We start from the raw sequence: 22,243 nt of genomic DNA on the forward strand, positions 1-22,243 counted from the left end.
GTTCTCTCATGAAAAACTGGGTTTGCGGCTATGTGTAGAGCTGCTTGATTATCACAATGCAAAATAGCAGGTCTAGAAATAGGCATATGCAAATCAGCAAACAAATATTGTAGCCAAGTGAGTTCACAACATGTACCAGCCATTGCTCTATACTCGGCCTCGGCACTAGACAATGAGACCGTCTTTTGTCTTTTGGTACGCCATGAGAACAAAGAATCTCCTAAGAAAACACAATATCCAGTAGTAGACCGACGAGTAATAGGACAACCCGCCCAGTCTGAATCACAAGAATCATAGAAGATGTCTATGTTTGCGTTCAACAACACCATTTTGTTGGGGTGTGTAAACGCAAGAATGTTGAAAAATAACCCCTTGTTCAAGAAAAAAATCCTGTAAAGAAAGAAATTCCGCCCCGTTATCGGTACGTATTTGTTGAACATGAGTCTGAAATTGAGTTTTGACATAAGCAAAAAATTTTCGAAGCAAAGGTTGTGTTTCACTCTTATGGCGCATTAAGAAAACCCATGTAAAACGAGAAAAATCATCCACAATAGTTAAAAAATAATGAGCTCCATTGAGTGAAGGAATTTTATGTCGTCCCCAAATATCACAATGTATAAGAGAAAAACATTGAGAAGTTGATATTGAACTAGAAGGAAAAGGTTGGCGAGTTTGTTTAGCCAAAGGACAAATTTCACGCTTACTGTTGGAATCGAAATGAAAATGAAGCGACTCATTGGCTATATATTGTAAACGGGTAGGAGAAGGATGCCCCAAACGGCGATGCCAAAGGTCGGAAGAGATGGTAAGGTGAGAAGCAAAAGGGTGTTTGGATGGGGAGATGGAAGCTAGAGCCACAAGATAATAAAGGTCTCCTCGTTGCTTACCCACACCAATTATCGTCCTCGAAGCCAAGTCCTGCAAAATACACCAAGATGGAAAAAATGTTACCGAGCAATGTAAGTCATCTATAGTTCTTCCAACAGATAAAAGATTGACATCAAATGAAGGTGTAATACCCCGGAAAATCCAAATTAAATTCCGTGGATTTTTAGAAATGATTTCACGATAGTAGGAGCGAGTACGAAGCTTGGAGAAGTTGTGGAATTAGTTCAAACGATTTTATTTTCGAAAACGAACGTTATTTAGGGGCTCGTGGAAATTGACTTTTTATACGTACAGAATTTGGGAAAACTTCCTTCATAAAAGTTGTAGAGCTCGTCGAAATGATCGCGTGCATATGTCGAACGAAATTTTTTGAATTCGTACGATTATGTTACGAATTTTGGAAATATGAGATTCTTTTTTATAATCTCTTTTCCTCGGATTCTCTTTTTCTTTTCTTTTCTTTTTCTTCCTTTTCCTTTTCCTTTTCCTTTCCTCCGGGTCTCCTTCCTTCTTTTTCTTTTTCTCTTTTTTTTCTTCTTTCTCTCTCTCGATCTCCCTCGCATCCGAAACGAAGAAAAAACAGAGCAGCAGCTCTTCGATCAATAGCTCCTCCCTTAGTCCACCAAACGGCGTCGGACCACCGCCATTAGTTTCGCCTCAACCTTGCGCAGATGCTGGAGGCAGCCTTGCTCGGCGGTACAACCGGAAACGACGGCGGAGGCACGAGTCCGATTCAGCCCAGTTTTGGTTCGAAGCTTGATATCTCGAGCTACAAGCCACCAAAGCTCATCAAACTTCACCCACGAGCTCACCTCAACTTCCTGAAGCTCCCAGAAGTAACCTTGCACGGCGGCGTGGCTTGTGGTGGCGACTGGAAGCTCAACCCGACCTAGATCGAAACCGGACTGTGGAGCTCGATATCTCGAGTTGTGGAGGTTCGTTTTGAGTGATTCTTGAACTGGAGAGCTCACCTTGAATTTCTGAACAAATATCCAGAAGGGATAGAAGCCATTGGAGGACCTTTTTACGTCAAACTGGAGCTCGCCGGTTTCTGCAGATTTTCCGGCCAACTCGACTGTTTTGGTATTTTTCAACCTCTTCCCGTTATTTTCTGATCTTGTGCTAGTTATGAATATTGACCAGCATGTAAAAATAAAGAACTTTCATGTTGGAAGTTTTGGCTAATTTTGACTTTGAACGGGTGGCGGTGCCGCCACTGTGATGGTGGTTTCCGGCGACCTCCGGCCACCCCAAGGACAGTTTCTGTCCATTTTTGTGTTCTACATGTCGATACGATCATTTCGATATATTATATGCAATTTTTGGATATCGTATGATTTAGTTATGAATTTTATGATTTCGATTAATTTCGATCGTTCGATTAATGTTTCTTGAAGATCGGACAGTCCGATTGACTTGTAGTTTTGATATGTTGATCGTATGACTGTTCTGATGACTTTGAGAGGTCACGGACGAAGATCCGACCGTTGGATCTTCGTATAATTATGAAATAGTGTTTCGGAAAGCGATTCGAGAGAATCTGACCGTCGGATTTTCGTATAATTTTGAGGAGATGGTTGTTAGAGTGATTCAAGAAGATCTGACCGTTGGATCTTCGTGATAATTTTGGAGGATGATCCTAAGGGCGATCCGTGAGGATCCGACCGTTGGATCATCATATAAATTCGATCTGACCGTCGGATCATCATATAATTAGAATCCGACCGTTGGATTTCAGTATATGTGTGGTTTATGAATGATTGCTAAGTTAAGATCGTATCTGACTAGGTGATTGACGGTTTGAGTTGGTGGACGATTGTGGATCGTATTTTGAGCTGAATTGAAGACGCAGCGGGATTATCGAGGTGAGTAAACCTCACGTGGTTCATATTACGAACCCAATACAATTAATTGCTTTATTTTGTTGCAATCCTATGAACTATTGTTGGTGTTACTAGACATTCCTGTGTGAATGTCTGTATATATATTATTACGTGAAATAATATGTATTGTTGGAGTTGTGTTGAGTTATTGTTGAGAAACAATATATTGTGAGAGGTATTGAGTTTATTGTTGAGAAACAATATATTGTGAGAGGTGTTGAGTTTTATTGTTGAGGAACAATAAATTGTTGTGATCTGTGGAGATCACTAGGTCACGAGGTGACCATGGCATCTATTAGTGAATCACGCTCTCGTACCGGGCTGGTGGTTATTAATAGTATTAAATCGTAATCACGTCTGTGGCCGGACGAGTGGTTACGTTCAGTTAGAGCTCTAGTCTGTCTGCCAAATGTGGAGTGACCTTATGAGTGAATTTGAGAGTAACTCATAAGTGTCTATATATATGTGGTAACCTTATGAGGGAAATTGAGAGTAACTCATAAGTGTCTATATATATATATGAGTCTGTCTGTTAAATGTTGGGAAATCTTATGAGCTAAATTGAGAGTAACTCATAAGTGTCTATATATATATATATGAGAGTGAGAAAGTAACGTGGGTTTGTGGTGGTCTTGTAATTTAATAAATCAACAGTTCTTTCTTGTTTACTCATACTAGCTGTCAAAAGCTTACCGGGTTTTGTGTTGTTGCAACTCCCGGTACACTATTCAAATTGTGTAGCGGGTAATCCTACAGGACAGGAGAACCAGGACGGTGATCGTGCGGATAGAGCAATTGTTAGAGTTTTACAGCAATTGTAAGTTGTGAGGTGTGTTATGCTCATTTAGAGCTTTACAATATTGCTTGTGAGAGTGAATTGTAATAATGAACTCGAGGTGTCGAGATTTGGAGTTTGTGTACCGTGTGGTGAGGTTATATTGAGAAAAAAATTCAGAACGTTTATTTGATTAAGTGGTTTAATTCATGTTTCGGATTTGAATTTATCATTCAAAATTCGGGGCGTGATAGTTTGGTATCAGAGCGTAAGGTGCATATTTGGTGATGTGTCAATACCTTCCGAGTGATGGCCCGTCTGCAGCGGATCCCCATCGTGTGCTCTTTGGTATTGGCTAAATCATTGGGTATGCGTGAGTGTTGGGAGTTGTTTAGGCCGCTAGGTCGTTTAGGGAACGTGAATACATTCCCTATAGTATTGACTTGGTTAATATGAATTTGTATTTGACTTATACTGTGTTTTAAGTGTTATACAAGTATTAGCCAAGCATACTATACTCCTTAGGTGATGGATATTCGAAGGGGTTGTACTTAGAACCTTACAGTTGTCTTGTAGGTTCGTATGAGAATAAGTTCAGTGGCCGCGAGTTACAATCCTTGAGGAATAGGAACCTCTTGATTCAACTCTGTTAAGTCAACGAGGATTGTTTTATGGAAATGAGGTTCTTTTGATTGTTGAAGTGTTTGGTTGAAGGCATGGTCTGGACCTATGCTCGTCTGTAATGTGGATACGAGTATTAATCGATGGTAATTTTGCCTTTTTAAGTTGGATATACTAATGTTCTTGAATAGATTCTTGACTCATGTGGAGTTGTGAGTAGTGTTGCGGTTAGGGAAGGAATTATTGCGGTTACTTCTTCCTTGTGCTTGTAAGTTGTTAAGCAGGGTTTAAGGTGCGAGACAAGAATTTTATTTTGTGCTCGATGGTTAGAGAGGAGAGACCATTGTTTTGGGTTGTCGTTGAGTACTATAATTCCTTCAGAATCAGGATTGTTGGTAGAATTGGAATTAGTAGTAGTTTTGGTGATTCTGAATTTGAATTGAGTTCGCGAGATGTGTCTTATATACGTGGTTGATGTTACTTGCATCATTTTGGAACGATACGTTACGATTCACAAGGAAAACTGGATTTGAAATTTATTCATTTGAACACCATGGGTTGATGACCTGACCGTGACTTGTGAATATAGTTTTGTTCAAGTGAATGAAATTGAATTTTGTGGCCTTTGTGTGGTGAACTAGTTTTCTTAAGTTTTGGATCGTAGTATGGAGATGGGCTGCAGTGAATTTGAAGTTGTTGTGTGTTTTAAGTTTAAGTAGGCGGGACACTTAAAGTTTTGCAATGGAGTTGATTTTGGTGTAATTAATTGGGAGAGTTAGAATCAGTTCTTGTGAATGATGTTGGATGAGAGTGTGTGCCTTTGGTGATTGATTTTAGGTGTTATAGTTAAACGCAATTTCGGATATTGATTTTAGTGATTTTGTTAGGTATCCATAGTGGTTCAAGTGAATTACTATGTGATATGGAGTTTGATTTGATTTCTGAATCGCTAAATGTTAGGGATTGAATTGTGGTGAGTTTTTGTTGAAACAATTGATAGATGGAATTATCGAGATTCTATAAGAGTTGTAAGAGTAACTCTAAAAACGTGGGTTTTTCCTAGCTAACTCAGGATGTGTTTAGCTTTATAAATCCCTAATCCTATCGATGAAATTGTTGTGTTTGGTTTGACTCAGAGGATACTAGCTAGACCTCGATGCGACTTAATTGATTGTTGGATTCTTTTTGAGTGATTGTTTTTATTGCATCATTATGAAAGATGTGTGCAGTAGAGTTGTTTATGGTTTTGAAAACAGTATTGGGTGACCAAGGTTCGATCCTTGGTGTTGTTGTTGGTTAAACAAACAGGAAAGAAAACATGCACACCATCTTATTGAGTTTATATTACAAAAAAAAAAAAAAAAAAAAGCGAGGACTATGCTATACTAAGCCTAGTCAGCAGCTCCGGATGGGTTGAGGCTGAGCTCAAGAGAAACGTTTGAGCCACTGTGGTAACCGCCTGGGCCACCAGAATAGTAACCAAAAGCGCTACCTTCCTCGGAAGTAGCCTTCAGGTTACCAAAGACGTCCTCGCCGTGCACGGGGAACAGAGGAAGAGTTTGAACCTCCTGGTGATCTCCTCCTCGTTGTTGCAGGGATGTTTGTCCTCCTGTTGTGCCAAAAGAGTTGTACTAGTATTAGTGTTGAAGTGTGAGGAAGAATATGAAACAGAATTTAAATCAAGAAATCCTTCATTACCAGTAGAATAGGTGGAACCAAAGTTGAGATCAATGGATCTACCATCATCAGTAGAACTAGTGGACCCAAAATTGATGTCAATGGATCCACCAGCTGGCCCAAAATTGATGTCGATGGATCCACCAGCACCAGTAGAACTTGTGGACCCAAAATTGAGATCAATGGATCTACCAGTACCAAGAGAACTAGTTCTCATGGGCACTGGAGCAGCCTGATTACACCTATTCATCTGCTTCTCTCGAGCCCTGACGTTCTGGAACCAAAAGTAAATGTTCTTACCCTCAACATACCCATACTGGTTCAGCTGGAGACAGATCTCGTGAATGTGCTCTGTAGTTGGGCACTTAAATCCCTTGACGTAGTAAAGATCCTTGAGGATTCTTATTTGTTCTGGAGTAGGAATCCACCTGGTACGGCTTCGCCAGAAATCCATGTTGGCACTACTTCCAGCTGCTTGGGTGTTTCCTCCCTCCTCTGTTGGTTGCTGTTGTTGTGGTTCCATTTGTTGCGGGGTTTGGAGCTCCATTAGTTGCAGAGTTCGTGGCTCTTGGGTCATGGGGTGAGAGGATGTGGAAATCGAGGAATACATGGTTTAGTGTTTGAGGGAGATTTTGTTAGAAGGATTGGAGTTGTTGAACTGGTGATTGGAGATCTGAGATTCTCAGAGGAAAGATGAGATCGAATCTTCAAATGGAAGAAAAGATCTGAGAAAGAAGGATTGAAGATTTAGAGGAAAAGATTGAAGATCTGAAAGTTCAGAGGAAAGATGGGATTGAATCAACTAGATGGGAGAGAAGATCAGAAGAGAAGGATTGAAATTGATGAAGAAAGGATTTGAGAAGAGAAAGGCTGAAGAGTTGAGAGAGAAAGGCTTGAGCTCGGAAGAAAATTTCTTTTCTTTTGGAGTGAACAGTTTTTCCCCAGAATGCACCTATTTATAGAACAAGGTGAGCAGATCTCCACCGTTGGATGAACGATCTCAGAATTTGAATCCACGCGTTGGATTAAAGTCATCCGAAAACCCGGAAAAGTTGTTGGCGCGTGGAGAGCGTGTAAGGGGACAGGCCGAACCTCGAGATGCTGTGGCAGACAGCTTTAGCCGAAAGCAGATTTGACTGCCGTAAATCACGGAAGGGATAAGCCGTGACACAAGTGGGCCGTACTTGGGCCTGTCTCGGATCAAGGCATCACTGTAGCTGTGGGTGGAGGCCTGATGGGCCGAGTTTCAGAAACAGTTTTGGACATGATGGGCCGAGTTTCTGAAACAGTTTTGGATACGTTGGGCTGGGTTTCTGCAACAGTCTTGGATGTTTTGGGCCGAATTGTTGAAACAGTTGAAACAGTTGGTTTAAATAAAAGGATTGGTATGGATAATAACGTGAGCAGCCGTGCTCGAGTGGTTGAGTGTACAGTTCGTGTACAAGAGGTCTGAGGTTCGAACCTCGCCTCTCGTTTATTTTTATTATGTTCGTTTATGACATAATAAGTATAAAATTTGTACACATTATATTAAGCACAGCTTGTGCTCCAGTGGTTGGGGGACAAAGGTTTCGTGCGGCAGGTTGAGGTTTCGAACCTTGCCTTCCCCGTTATTTCATTTATGTCACTTATGACATAATAAATATAACACGTGAGCATATATTAATGAAGGCAGCTCTTGCTTCAGTGGTTGGAAGCAAAACCTTCGTGTTTGAGGTCGGGAGTTCGAACCCTACCTCTTACAAATATTTTTGGGTCTCGTATATGCTTGATATACGGACGTATATACGGTATGTACGGTATACATACGTATATACGGTCTGTACAGTATGCATACGTATATACAGTTGTACGGTATGCATACGTATACACGATCTGTACGGTATGTATACGTATATACGGTATGTACAATTTCATACCGTAGCCGAGCTGGAAGTTGGTGGGCCGATTGGTAGGCCCAAATAGTAAGCCCAATTGTTCGGCCCGAATAGTAGGCCCAAATGTTAAACCCAAAGTGGTTTGGGCCGGTTCGAAATGTGGATGGTTCGGTTTCTTCGGCCCAATTGGCCAGCCCTAGTGCTTAGTCCAAGGATTGAGCAAGCCCAAGTCATCATCATTGGGTGACATAATTTATTGGCGTGCTTTTGGGGATGATTTGTTTTGAGTGATGCATCTCTATGGTTGTGAAGAGTGGTGCATGCTTAAGTTTTACTATGGAGATTTACCGTGATGCTAATTGAGTAACGAAACACTTTGTGGGAGTGTTTACTGTGCTTGTATGCCAGTACAGAGTGATGATCTATGTGAAGATCTATGTGATGATCTATGTGAAGATCTATGTGAGGATCTATGAGATGATCCATGTGACGATTTTGTGTATGTGATGTGGAGTGTTGTTGAGCAGTTGTTGTGTGAGTTTACGTTTGTGATGAAAGGATTTAGTGGCCATAGGAATGTATTTTTATACAAGGGCTGTGGCTTTGTAGATTACTACAGATTTGGAAAAGATGGAGATTCTATAGTTAGGTCAACCTTAATCGAGAGGAATTGACTTACGCTTAAATTTCGGGACGAAATTTCTTTAAGGAGGGTAGACTGTAATACCCCGGAAAATCCAAATTAAATTCCGTGGATTTTTAGAAATGATTTCACGATAGTAGGAGCGAGTACGAAGCTTGGAGAAGTTGTGGAATTAGTTCAAACGATTTTATTTTCGAAAACGAACGTTATTTAGGGGCTCGTGGAAATTGACTTTTTATACGTACAGAATTTGGGAAAACTTCCTTCATAAAAGTTGTAGAGCTCGTCGAAATGATCGCGTGCATATGTCGAACGAAATTTTTTGAGTTCGTACGATTATGTTACGAATTTTGGAAATATGAGATTCTTTTTTATAATCTCTTTTCCTCGGATTCTCTTTTTCTTTTCTTTTCTTTTTCTTCCTTTTCCTTTTCCTTTTCCTTTCCTCCGGGTCTCCTTCCTTCTTTTTCTTTTTCTCTTTTTTTTCTTCTTTCTCTCTCTCGATCTCCCTCGCATCCGAAACGAAGAAAAAACAGAGCAGCAGCTCTTCGATCAATAGCTCCTCCCTTAGTCCACCAAACGGCGTCGGACCACCGCCATTAGTTTCGCCTCAACCTTGCGCAGATGCTGGAGGCAGCCTTGCTCGGCGGTACAACCGGAAACGACGGCGGAGGCACGAGTCCGATTCAGCCCAGTTTTGGTTCGAAGCTTGATATCTCGAGCTACAAGCCACCAAAGCTCATCAAACTTCACCCACGAGCTCACCTCAACTTCCTGAAGCTCCCAGAAGTAACCTTGCACGGCGGCGTGGCTTGTGGTGGCGACTGGAAGCTCAACCCGACCTAGATCGAAACCGGACTGTGGAGCTCGATATCTCGAGTTGTGGAGGTTCGTTTTGAGTGATTCTTGAACTGGAGAGCTCACCTTGAATTTCTGAACAAATATCCAGAAGGGATAGAAGCCATTGGAGGACCTTTTTACGTCAAACTGGAGCTCGCCGGTTTCTGCAGATTTTCCGGCCAACTCGACTGTTTTGGTATTTTTCAACCTCTTCCCGTTATTTTCTGATCTTGTGCTAGTTATGAATATTGACCAGCATGTAAAAATAAAGAACTTTCATGTTGGAAGTTTTGGCTAATTTTGACTTTGAACGGGTGGCGGTGCCGCCACTGTGATGGTGGTTTCCGGCGACCTCCGGCCACCCCAAGGACAGTTTCTGTCCATTTTTGTGTTCTACATGTCGATACGATCATTTCGATATATTATATGCAATTTTTGGATATCGTATGATTTAGTTATGAATTTTATGATTTCGATTAATTTCGATCGTTCGATTAATGTTTCTTGAAGATCGGACAGTCCGATTGACTTGTAGTTTTGATATGTTGATCGTATGACTGTTCTGATGACTTTGAGAGGTCACGGACGAAGATCCGACCGTTGGATCTTCGTATAATTATGAAATAGTGTTTCGGAAAGCGATTCGAGAGAATCTGACCGTCGGATTTTCGTATAATTTTGAGGAGATGGTTGTTAGAGTGATTCAAGAAGATCTGACCGTTGGATCTTCGTGATAATTTTGGAGGATGATCCTAAGGGCGATCCGTGAGGATCCGACCGTTGGATCATCATATAAATTCGATCTGACCGTCGGATCATCATATAATTAGAATCCGACCGTTGGATTTCAGTATATGTGTGGTTTATGAATGATTGCTAAGTTAAGATCGTATCTGACTAGGTGATTGACGGTTTGAGTTGGTGGACGATTGTGGATCGTATTTTGAGCTGAATTGAAGACGCAGCGGGATTATCGAGGTGAGTAAACCTCACGTGGTTCATATTACGAACCCAATACAATTAATTGCTTTATTTTGTTGCAATCCTATGAACTATTGTTGGTGTTACTAGACATTCCTGTGTGAATGTCTGTATATATATTATTACGTGAAATAATATGTATTGTTGGAGTTGTGTTGAGTTATTGTTGAGAAACAATATATTGTGAGAGGTATTGAGTTTATTGTTGAGAAACAATATATTGTGAGAGGTGTTGAGTTTTATTGTTGAGGAACAATAAATTGTTGTGATCTGTGGAGATCACTAGGTCACGAGGTGACCATGGCATCTATTAGTGAATCACGCTCTCGTACCGGGCTGGTGGTTATTAATAGTATTAAATCGTAATCACGTCTGTGGCCGGACGAGTGGTTACGTTCAGTTAGAGCTCTAGTCTGTCTGCCAAATGTGGAGTGACCTTATGAGTGAATTTGAGAGTAACTCATAAGTGTCTATATATATGTGGTAACCTTATGAGGGAAATTGAGAGTAACTCATAAGTGTCTATATATATATATGAGTCTGTCTGTTAAATGTTGGGAAATCTTATGAGCTAAATTGAGAGTAACTCATAAGTGTCTATATATATATATATGAGAGTGAGAAAGTAACGTGGGTTTGTGGTGGTCTTGTAATTTAATAAATCAACAGTTCTTTCTTGTTTACTCATACTAGCTGTCAAAAGCTTACCGGGTTTTGTGTTGTTGCAACTCCCGGTACACTATTCAAATTGTGTAGCGGGTAATCCTACAGGACAGGAGAACCAGGACGGTGATCGTGCGGATAGAGCAATTGTTAGAGTTTTACAGCAATTGTAAGTTGTGAGGTGTGTTATGCTCATTTAGAGCTTTACAATATTGCTTGTGAGAGTGAATTGTAATAATGAACTCGAGGTGTCGAGATTTGGAGTTTGTGTACCGTGTGGTGAGGTTATATTGAGAAAAAAATTCAGAACGTTTATTTGATTAAGTGGTTTAATTCATGTTTCGGATTTGAATTTATCATTCAAAATTCGGGGCGTGATAGAAGGCACACACTGAACATCTCGAAAAAAGGCATCATTGATTTTAATTGACCCCTTCATGGAAATATGAGCCTTGGCACCACTAGGCAAAGAAACTGATGGTAGTGAAGTATTCTTCTGACTACTTGCGAACAACTTTGGTGAGTTAATAATATGATTGGTCGCTCCACTATCGATAATCCATTGATTAGGGGCAACTGGTGACAAAGCAAACTTGGAAGCACAAGCCATGAGAAGATGATGAAAAAGATAACGCAGCAAGTGGTGCGGCGCAAATAAAATGAGAGCTAGGATTTTTTTAGGCCTGCTCTGAAACCATGTAAGAAAAATATTTGAGGTAGAATAATATTCTCATTGATACTAGAAGATTATATACAGACTAGGTTCTTGTACAATAAGTAAATCCCTACAAGTTAGGGATACAAGGAATATTACAAATAATCTCCTAAAGATACACATAATTACAATATTAATTACAGAATATTCTTAACAATACACTGTAAAATGGGGAATGGTGTAGGGTTTGTGGCTGCTGCTGGGGATTCCAAACCAAAGTGCGATACAGTATGGGGTACAGCCTGCTGGTTCTTTGCACTGGTGTCATGGAAGAGTTCAATCTGGATTCTGACTTCTTCTTTTTAATTAATCCTAACATCAACTGCAACGCTATCTTTGTCGATCAAAGGCTATGTACAGCCTAATTTTCATCCTCCCATCCCCAAACCATGTCCCCTGCCTTCTTTAGAAATCGGCTATTCTTTATGAATTCTCTTCGTCTTTTTAGTACTTATGAGGGGTAATTACCAGAAAAATAAATGAACCAGTGTACGATAGAACAAACGATCAAGATTGTGAGAGGCAGTGAGGCCCCTTTCTTTTGAGATTGTGGGTGGATGCCAGTCAACTTAAATCGGCTGTCGCAGAGGAACTAATATCGTCTAATCCTCTATTTAATGTTAAAAAAAACAAACAAACAAACAAGATGATTAAAATCCAGCTGCAACGAAAGCTATAATCTCTAGAATTTGAACAGGAACAGCTTCACAATAACATGTCAGTTTATCGAATACATTCATGTAGTTGCTTCCAAAATCTCATGTATTTAACAATAAAGTGTAAAATAAGACACAGAATGCATGTTTTAAGTTATGCTACGTACGTAATATTAAAAGCAAAGACAACAACACAAGCATTTTGAGCAAACCAATGCAAATTTTCCCCCTAAATCCCAGGGCAATCCAATGAAGTAAAACAAGCCGGCCTCTTATTGAACGAAAGGAATCATAGTTTACAATGTCCCTGCATATTTTCTCTATAAATATGTACTAAACCCAAAGGCTAAAGAATCAAAGAAATAGAGTTCTTTTGCTTAAAAAGATCGAAGAGGAACAATATGGCTAAGCTTAACTTGATTGTACTTCTAGTTGTCTCTCTTCTTGTCATCATTTCAGTAGCTGAGAGTAAACGACTTGCTGGTTAGAATTTTTCATCTTCATTATAATTAGTAATTTTGTTAATTGTATCGTCGACATGTATTTTCTTTAATTTTGTAGATGAATATTCATGTTCCGTCTACTTTATCTAATACATAAAAAGCTACATGCATGCATGCAGTTGGACTTGCAAAGAGGACTCCGACCCTTGTTTGTAATTCCGTTTATGGTGCAGCGGAAGGTGATACTTGCGGTAGTGTCGCTCAAATGTTCAATCTGAGTCTCAAATCCTTCCTTTCCATCAACCCTAACATCAACTGCAGGAGCTTTTTTGTGGGTCAATGGCTATGTACTGATGGTGCTACGAAGTGAGTTACTACATTTTCATGTATATGTTGAGTTGAGGACATATAATGTAAGAATAAAAGAGGATGAGCTAGCAACCTAGGTAGCTTTGATGCCCTCTCATGTCTCAACTCAACCCATTGTTTCCCGTTAATTGTTGTTATTTTACAAAATTTTAAAAAAGTGTATACCGTAATTCCTAGTTAACTTACGTTCTGTTTTAACATTGTTATAATAAAGGAAGCCGTAGTTTCATAATTTATGGATTACTCGATATGCTTATGAGATTTTCCATCCCTCCTTCATCCGATGTAATTAGTTGTGTGAGGTTGCCATTACAGGTTGAACATTCATTTAATTAACAACTAGTTTTTTTGAATCGAAAGAGGTCAACCCGATTTTATAATTTAGCAAGCAGTACCAAACGACATACCCCAATGGAGTCGTCAATAAAAAGTCGTCCTTTAGGACTTACAGAGAACTTATTCTAACAAATAGAGAACTCCACAATCTAGAGTACACCCACCTTTTAGGAAATCCACGCACCATTATTCTAACAAAAACCAAGATGCTTAGAAGCTCGTAAAATAAAAGGTACGACCGAGCACCCGGTCTTTGCGATCTCCCCCAATTCAAAAAAAGAAAAAATTAAACATCACTTCCTTCAAAAATGAAGGAAAAGTGACTAAAATCAACATACAAAATAAAATAAAGAAAGCCCAAACCAGACTAAACCAGGTTAGTCCCAAAGCCCACCTAAAGGCCCAATAACCTGAAACCCTAGCATTCAGCTGCTCCAGCCCTCAAGCGCCACCGACGACTGTATTGTCGATGTCGGGCCAGTCATCCTCGTCTTCCCAGCTTTGTACGGCACCGTCATCCACAATCCAGCAACAGTTCGCAAGTTTCGGGCCACCCTCATCGACAACTCGCGCCGCCGCCAAAGAAAACAGATACCATCTGAATATCAAAGCTTCCCAACCATGACTCCTTCGATCCTCCTCCCCCACTAGGTTCCGACCACCGCCGCATGGCGCATCTCGTCCCCCAGAAGCAGCGTCAAAATCCAGCCGAAACCCACGCTGCATCACCGCATCTGTAGTAGACCTTCGACCCCGGCTTCCAACACACAGCCTAGCCCAGCCAACCACCCTCTGACGATCTCCGACGATTGCACCATCAGCATCGACCACCACCAATCCCTCCTCCATCCAATAAGCGAGGAGAAAACATAAAACAAAAAGCAGAAAGGCCCGCCGGAGAAAGTCCCCGTCGCTTGCCTCAATCCCACCAGAAAAAGGAAGAGGATAAACTCCCTGCCTCCTAGTTGGAGGTTCGCCGTTACCGGCCATGTTTGAGAATTTTGTCGAAAGCCTCCGCCTTCGAGTAAACCCTAGCAGAGCTAGGTCAGATAATTTTTCTACAAAAAGATTTTTTGTTTTTTTTATTTATGGGGAATTAACAGCTAGTTTAATTTCCGAGAGTTTCTATTAGGACCTCCAAATCTGCTCACTTGACCTCACTCTATTTTGAATTATTAAATGACATATATAACCTACTATAAAATGACTATTAAGGACAATAATTATACCCAAAAAAATATTATATTTATTTTATGTAGACTTTCCAATTCAATAATATTAGATTGTATTCCTTATTATTTTCCTTATCTATTTTCTTATTCCAATTTCACTACATACTCATTAAAGCATTCATATATATTTAATAAGAATTAAAAATATGATTAAGATCATGTGACATAAAAATGTATGATATATATGTTTTTTTTTTAATAAACCCAAATAGGGCGAATATCATTCATCGAAAGTCAGAAAGGGCCATTACATATCCTCCCTCTACCATCAAGGGGTAGATAAAGAGTTTGTGGTAGTAGCACAGTGATACATAGATTAGGTCCAATCATTTGACGGTTCCATACTCCGAAAGGAAGCCTATAGACTCTTAACTACTACATAGTAAATAGGCCGAGTAAACTAGACTCGATGACGCTCACTAAAAAAAACTAGAAGCATATTTCCCTAACAAAGAAGGGAAGTATTTTAATCAAAATGACTAAACTAAAAGAGAGGGCCTAGGTCAAAAACTCAGCCCAAAAAACTAGCAACCCAACAGCCCAAGAGAAGACCTGACTTAAGCCCAACAAGAGTGGCCTGACCCGAGCCCCAAAACAATCTCCAGCCACACTGGTCGCCGATCGCAGCTACCCAGCGCCAGACTTCGTCGCTGCAAACCACCGCCGCAATCCAGAGTCAGACCTCGCCACCGATCCAGAGTCAGACCTCGCCGCCTCAATTCCACGCCGGACACACCACCAAAGCCCGACTGAGCCACGCTGCTTCGAACCACAGCCTTCCAAGATGCCGATCCAGCACCCCGCTATCATGTCGCCGATCCTGGAGGTGTTCCGACGAAGCCAACCAGCGCCGCACCGCCGCCCACCACACACTAGATTTCGTCTGGTGCATATCGTCAGACTATCGAGCCAGACCGCAAGCCAAAAGCACATCCCACAAGACTGTCAGGCACCTAGTGATCAAACACCCGTCCGGCAGCAACCCATTAACGATGAGGCGGACCGACGTCGACCATGAGCGCCGCCGGACGAGGAGGAAGTCGCAAACCCTAGACCCAAGCCGGCCGAGTTTTTTGGAGCAAAACTTAAGGAGACATGAGCTGTATGATATATATGTTGAACGCATATTGGTGAGGGAAAACAAAATAAATCCTCTTATGATTTATGAACTAAATCTAAGTCTATCCATCATATTTGCAAAAAAAAAAAAAAAAAAAAAAAAGTTAGCAGTTAAAAAAAAAACTAAAAATATTTAAATCATTAATCATGAGGTACAAAAAATACAGAAAAAAAATAAACATTAAAAAAACAAATGATTTCTTTACTTTTTTTGCACAACTAAAATAGAAAAAAAAAGTTTATAAAAAAAACCACAGAATAGTTCATGTCATTTTACTCAATACCTTGTGTTTTTATTGGAAAAGAGATTTATGCATGTTGTTTGATTAAGAAATGTAGATTTAGTTAAGATCTATAGAGTAATTAAATCATCGAAATGACTAAATTTTTTATTTTAAAGATAATAATTTGTTTGCAAATTATATGAGTGAGGTTATTTGAGGAACTTTAGTGAGGTTTAGTGAGTAAATTTAATATTTGAAAATTTGTTAAGAGGTGTGAAAAGTATAGAGGTCAAATGAGCAAATTTGGAGGTTCCAATAGAAAAACTCTTAATTTCCAGCTAGTTTAATTTCACTAAACCAAGTATTCCTACTCATTTAAGTACTGGGATATGGCAACTAAACTGAAAATATAGTCATTAACCGACAATTATTTGTCAAAACATTCCCTTTTTTTTATTTTACTTGTTTTTCGATATGCTTTTTATCCACGAATTGCTAACATTAAGTGAACAAGGTTTAATTTAGTTTTCTTTAAGAACTCAAATAAATAAAACCTGAGGATTAGAACAAAAATTTCTTCAATAGTTCTACACTGTAAGTTCCCAAAGCTTGCTTAAAAAAGCAAAATTTATTTTTCAAGTGTTCTTGAGCAATGAGCCCAAACAAAAATTTGGGCTAATTAAATTTTAACCCCTAATTATTGGGGTGCTTTCAATTTCATACATACGAGTTTCAAAATTGACATTTACATATCTCAATTTATCTCTGTTAGACTTTTTTTTTTTTTTTTTTGGGGGCTAAAATATGATTGGAGAGAGCAGAGCCTCCCAACCTGATTTATTAAAAGAGCTGGATGATACGAACAGAAGAAGGGAGGACATTGCCCATACCCCTAGCCAAAAAATAGAAAAGCTAAAGAGGTTCTAACCTCTAGTCGATCAACAGATTAAAAGCGACAAGAAAACTAACTCAAATAAACCTAAAATTGGGAAGACCAAGTGAGTCTCATAGACAAAAATCCAGAAGAAAAGGAGGAGCCTCATTCCACCACACCAAGCCTGACGATGACAAACCAACATTAGCAAGCGCATCTGCCACCTGATTTCCCTCTCTAAAAATATGAGAAGATTTAAATTGCATTTGCGAGATACGGTGCAAACAATTATCCTAAGCAACACGGAACCTCCATGGAACAAGATGGGGTGCACACAGGAAATTAAGTACCATAGCTGAATCAACTTCAAGCCAAATGTGCTTCCACTCCCTAACCCAAGAAAGCTTAATTGCCTGAATAACCGCCATGATCTCCGCATCGACGGAACTAGGAATCTCAAGATTAGAAGCAAAAGCACCCTTAAAAGAGCCCTGATAGTCCCTAAACACTCCACCGTAACCTGCTTTTCCCGAAACACGTTGCCATGCACCATCTGTATTAATCTTCACCCATCCCATAATTGGAGGAATCCAATTAACCTCAACAATCCTTGGAGTCCGACGAGGTCGCAAACTAACCCCAAAAAATTCTAAGATTTGAAGCTCAACCACTGAATTATACATGCTCCCTGTGGCTAGTTTACTAGCAGGTTGAACATGGCCTATAATTAACCTCTTCGTAGCCTCCACAGTAACCACACAATTATCATGCTTAATTTTGTTTCTAGCTCTCCATATAAACCACAAAGTAATGGTGAAACAAATAAGCCAAACTTCCTTTACTTGGGAGCTACGACCAACACACCCCAGGTTTAATAAATCCAACAATGAAGCTAGCATATAGGTCAAATTAAAAACTGCGCGCAACCTAGCTATCCCATAACAAAGCAGAGAATGGACAAGTCATAAAAATATGAATCAATGACTCTTCATTTAAACCACAAAGAACACAGCGAGAAGCCAAACAAATACCACGACGCTGCAAAAAGGTGGTTAATTGTTGTCTCGCTTTTCAGAGAACGAGACCAAACCTCAATTAATATCATCATCTCCATCATGCATGTAACATGAAATTTCACACAGCAAAATTAGAGTAGTTTGTCACGCCCCGAATTTTGAATAATAAATTCAAATCCGAAACATGAATTAAACCACTTAATCAAATAAACGTTCTGAATTTTTTTCTCAATATAATCTCACCACAAGGTACACAAACTCCAAATCTCGAAACCTCGAGTTCATTATTACAATTCACTCTCACAAGCAATATTGTAAAGCTCTAAATGAGCATAACACACCTCACAACTTACAATTGCTGTAAAACTCTAACAATTGCTCTAACCGCACGGTCACCGTCCTGGTTCTCCTGTCCTGTAGGATTACCCGCTACACAATTTGAATAGTGTACCGGGAGTTGCAACAACACAAAACCCGGTAAGCTTTTGACAGCTAGTATGAGTAAACAAGAAAGAACTGTTGATTTATTAAATTACAAGACCACCACAAACCCACGTTACTTTCTCACTCTCATATATATATATAGACACTTATGAGTTACTCTCAATTTAGCTCATAAGATCACTCACTCTCATATATATATATATACACTTATGAGTTACTCTCAATTTAGCTCATAAGATCACTCACTCTCATATATATATATATATAGACACATATGAGTTACTCTCAAATTCGCTCATAAGATTTCCCAACATTTGGTAGACAGACTCATATATATATATAGACCCTTATGAGTTACTCTCAATTTCCCTCATAAGGTTACCATATATATATTGACACTTATGAGTTACTCTCAATTTCACTCATAAGGTCACTCCACATTTGGCAGACAGACTAGAGCTCTAACTGAACGTAACCACTCGTCCGGCCACAGACGTGATTACGATTTAATACTATTAATAACCACCAGCCCGGTACGAGAGCGTGATTCACTAATAGATGCCATGGTCACCTCGTGACCTAGTGATCTCCACAGATCACAACAATTTATTGTTCCTCAACAATAAAACTCAACACCTCTCACAATATATTGTTTCTCAACAATAAACTCAATACCTCTCACAATATATTGTTTCTCAACAATAAACTCAACACAACTCCAACAATACATATTATTTCACGTAATAATATATATACAGACATTCACACAGGAATGTCTAATACACCAACAATAGTTCATATGATTGCAAAATAAAGCAATTAAATATATTGGGTTCGTAATATGAACCACGTGAGGTTTACTCACCTCGATAATCCCGCTGCGTCTTCTAAACAGCTCAACAACGATTTTACGAATCGTCCGCCAAATCAATCCGCCAATCACCTAATCAAATGTGACTTGAATTTAGCTAACAATTCCAAAACATACTTAAACGACAATCCAACGGTCGGATTCTAACTTATATAAAAATCCGACGGACGGATTCTCACGAATCGCCTCCCGAATCACTGTTTTGCAATTATACGAAGATCCAACGGTCGGATCTTCGCCCATGACCACACAAGGTCATTGGGACAGTCATACGATCAACATATCAAAACTACAAGTCCATCAGACGGTCCGATCTTCACAGATCATTAATCGAACAATCGAAATCGTTCGAAATCGTAAAATTCATAACTAAATCATACGATATCCGAAAATTGCGTATAATATATCGAAATGATCGTATTGAAATATAGAATCTAAAAATGCACAGAAACTATATTTTTGACCCCCGGAGTTGGCCGGAAAGGGCCGCCGGAGTTAGTGGCAGAGCCGCCGCCGACCACCGCCAATGGTGTCGGGGCCGGGCTGCTCCTCTTCATCTCATCAAGCCCAACCACTTTCCTAACTAGCATGAAGTCTAAAAATGACCGGAAGTGGTCGAAAATTACCTCAAGAAGAAAGAGGCCGAAATCGCCCAAAATCGCTCAAATCTGAAATTCGTCTTCCTCGGGTTGAATCGAGATGTGAAACTTGGTGAGTTTATAGAGCATGGCAAGGCGAACAAAGCCCAGTTGGTCTCCCCTCCTACCTTTGCCGGAGTTGGCTGGAATTTGAAGAAATGCATGAAAAATGGTCTGACCTTCTTTGCTTCGATTCGTTGTCTATGGTGAATGATAGGATGCAAGACATATATGAATGGAAAGCTGGTTTCAAGGCGAAGAGATTGATATCAATTTCATGGCCATAGGTGGCCGGATGAAGTCGTGGCGACGCCGTGAAGCCAAGGCAGCGAGGAGGAGAAAAATCTGGAAATTTTCGGGTTTCCTTATTGAGAAATCTGATTTTTTGTATTTATAGAAAATTCTCAATTTTAAAATATTCATAACTTATTCATACGAACTCCAAATAATGCGTTCCACATGTCCACGAACTCGTATCGACGAGCTCTACAACTTTCATGAAGGAAGTTTTCCCAAATTTTGAACGTATAAAAAGTCAACTTTGTTGACCCCCTAAAAACGTTCGTTTTCGAAAATAAAATCGTTCGAACTAATTCCACAACTTTTCCAAGCTTCGTACTCGCTCCTACTATCGTGAAATCATTTCTAAAAAACCATGGAATTTAATTTGGATTTTTCGGGGTATTACAATCTACCCTCCTTAAAGAAATTTCGTCCCGAAATTTGAGCGTAAGTCAATTCCTCTCGATTAAGGTTGACCTAATCATAGAATCTCCATCTTTTCCAAATCTGTAGTAATCTACAAAGCCACAATCCTTTGTATAAAAATACATTCCTAGGGCCACTAAATCCTTTCATCACAATGTAAATTCACAAAACAACTGCTCAACATCACTCCACATCAATTACACAAAATCATCACGTGGATCATCTCATAGATCCTTACATAGATCTTCACATAGATCATCACATAGATCTTCACATAGATCATCACTCTGTACTGGCATACAAGCACAGTAAACACTCTCACAAAGTGTTTCGCTACTCAATTAGCATCACGGTAAATCTCCATAGTAAAACTTAAGATGCATCACTCAAAACAAATCATCCCCAAAAGCACGCCAATAAATTATGTCATCCAATGATGATGACTTGGGCTTGCTCAATCCTTGGGTTAAGCACTAGGGCTGGCCAATTGGGCCTGAAGAAATCGGACCATCCACATTTCGAACCGGCCCAAACCACTTTGGGTTTAACATTTGGGCCTACTATTCGGGCCGAACAATTGGGCTTACCATTTGGGTCTACCATTTGGGCCTACCATTCGGGCTTACTATTTGGGCTTACTATTTGGGCTTACTATTTGGGCTTACTATTTGGGCTTACTATTTGGGCCTACCAATCGGCCCACCAACTTCCAGCTCGGCTACGGTATGAAATTGTACATACCGTATATACGTATGCATACCGTACAGATCGTATATACGTATGCATACCGTACAACTGTATATTCGTATGCATACCGTACAGACCGTATATACGTATGTATACCGTACATACCGTATATACGTCGTATATCAAGCATATACGAGATCCAAAAATATTTGTAAGAGGTAAGGTTCGAACTCCCGACCTCAAACACGAAGGTTTTGCTCCCAACCACTGAAGCAAGAGCTGCCTTCATTAATATATGCTCACGTGTTATATTTATTATGTCATAAGCGACATAAATAAAATAACGGGGGAGGCAAGGTTCGAAACCTTAACCTGCTGCACAAGGGCTTTGCCCACCAACCACTGGAGCACAAGCTGTGCTTAATATAATGTGTACAAATGTTTTACTTATTATGTCATAAGCGAACATAATAAAAATAAACGAGAGGCAAGGTTCGAACCTCTGACCTCTTGTACATGAGCCTTGCTCTTCAACCACTAGAGCACCAGCTGCTCTCGTTACTATCCATGCAACTTCTTTTATTTATTCTATCATAAGCGATAGAATAACAACAAACTGTCGGTACACTCCACGTGCCACGACACGTCTCTTCCGTGATTTACGGAAAGCAAATCACTTTCGGCTAAAGCTGTCTGCCACAGCGTCTCGAGGTTCGGCCTGTCCCCTTACACGCTCAACACGCGCCAACAGCTTTTCCGGGTTTCGGGGCGACTTTAATCCAACGCGTGGATTCAAATTCTGAGATCGTTCATCCAACGGTGGAGATCTGCTCACCTTGTTCTATAAATAGGTGCATTCTGGGGAAAAACTGTTCACTCCAAAAGAAAAGAAATTTTCTTCCGAGCTCAAGCCTTTCTCTCTCAACTCTTCAGCCTTTCTCTTCTCAAATCCTTTCTTCATCAATTTCAATCCTTCTCTTCTGATCTTCTCTCCCATCTAGTTGATTCAATCCCATCTTTCCTCTGAACTTTCAGATCTTCAATCTTTTCCTCCAAATCTTCA

At 39.9% G+C, this 22,243-nt stretch overlaps 2 long non-coding RNA genes across 2 annotated transcripts; one reads left to right on the forward strand and one right to left on the reverse strand.

Annotated features, from left to right (window-relative positions):
- The first annotated feature begins 12,509 nt into the window (after window positions 1-12,509).
- On the forward strand, window positions 12,510-13,263 carry LOC133726126 (uncharacterized). Its single transcript, XR_009854655.1, has 2 exons — window positions 12,510-12,702; window positions 12,842-13,263. It is a non-coding gene; the product is annotated as an uncharacterized LOC133726126 (long non-coding RNA).
- Window positions 13,264-17,992: 4,729 nt separating this feature from the next.
- LOC133726129 (uncharacterized) lies at window positions 17,993-21,261 on the reverse strand. Its single transcript, XR_009854658.1, has 3 exons — window positions 19,774-21,261; window positions 19,142-19,219; window positions 17,993-18,261 (listed from the first exon to the last, which is right to left on the reverse strand). It is a non-coding gene; the product is annotated as an uncharacterized LOC133726129 (long non-coding RNA).
- Window positions 21,262-22,243: the final 982 nt, after the last annotated feature.

Source organism: Rosa rugosa, chromosome 1 (assembly GCF_958449725.1).
Source record: "Rosa rugosa chromosome 1, drRosRugo1.1, whole genome shotgun sequence".
NCBI lineage: Eukaryota > Viridiplantae > Streptophyta > Magnoliopsida > Rosales > Rosaceae > Rosa > Rosa rugosa.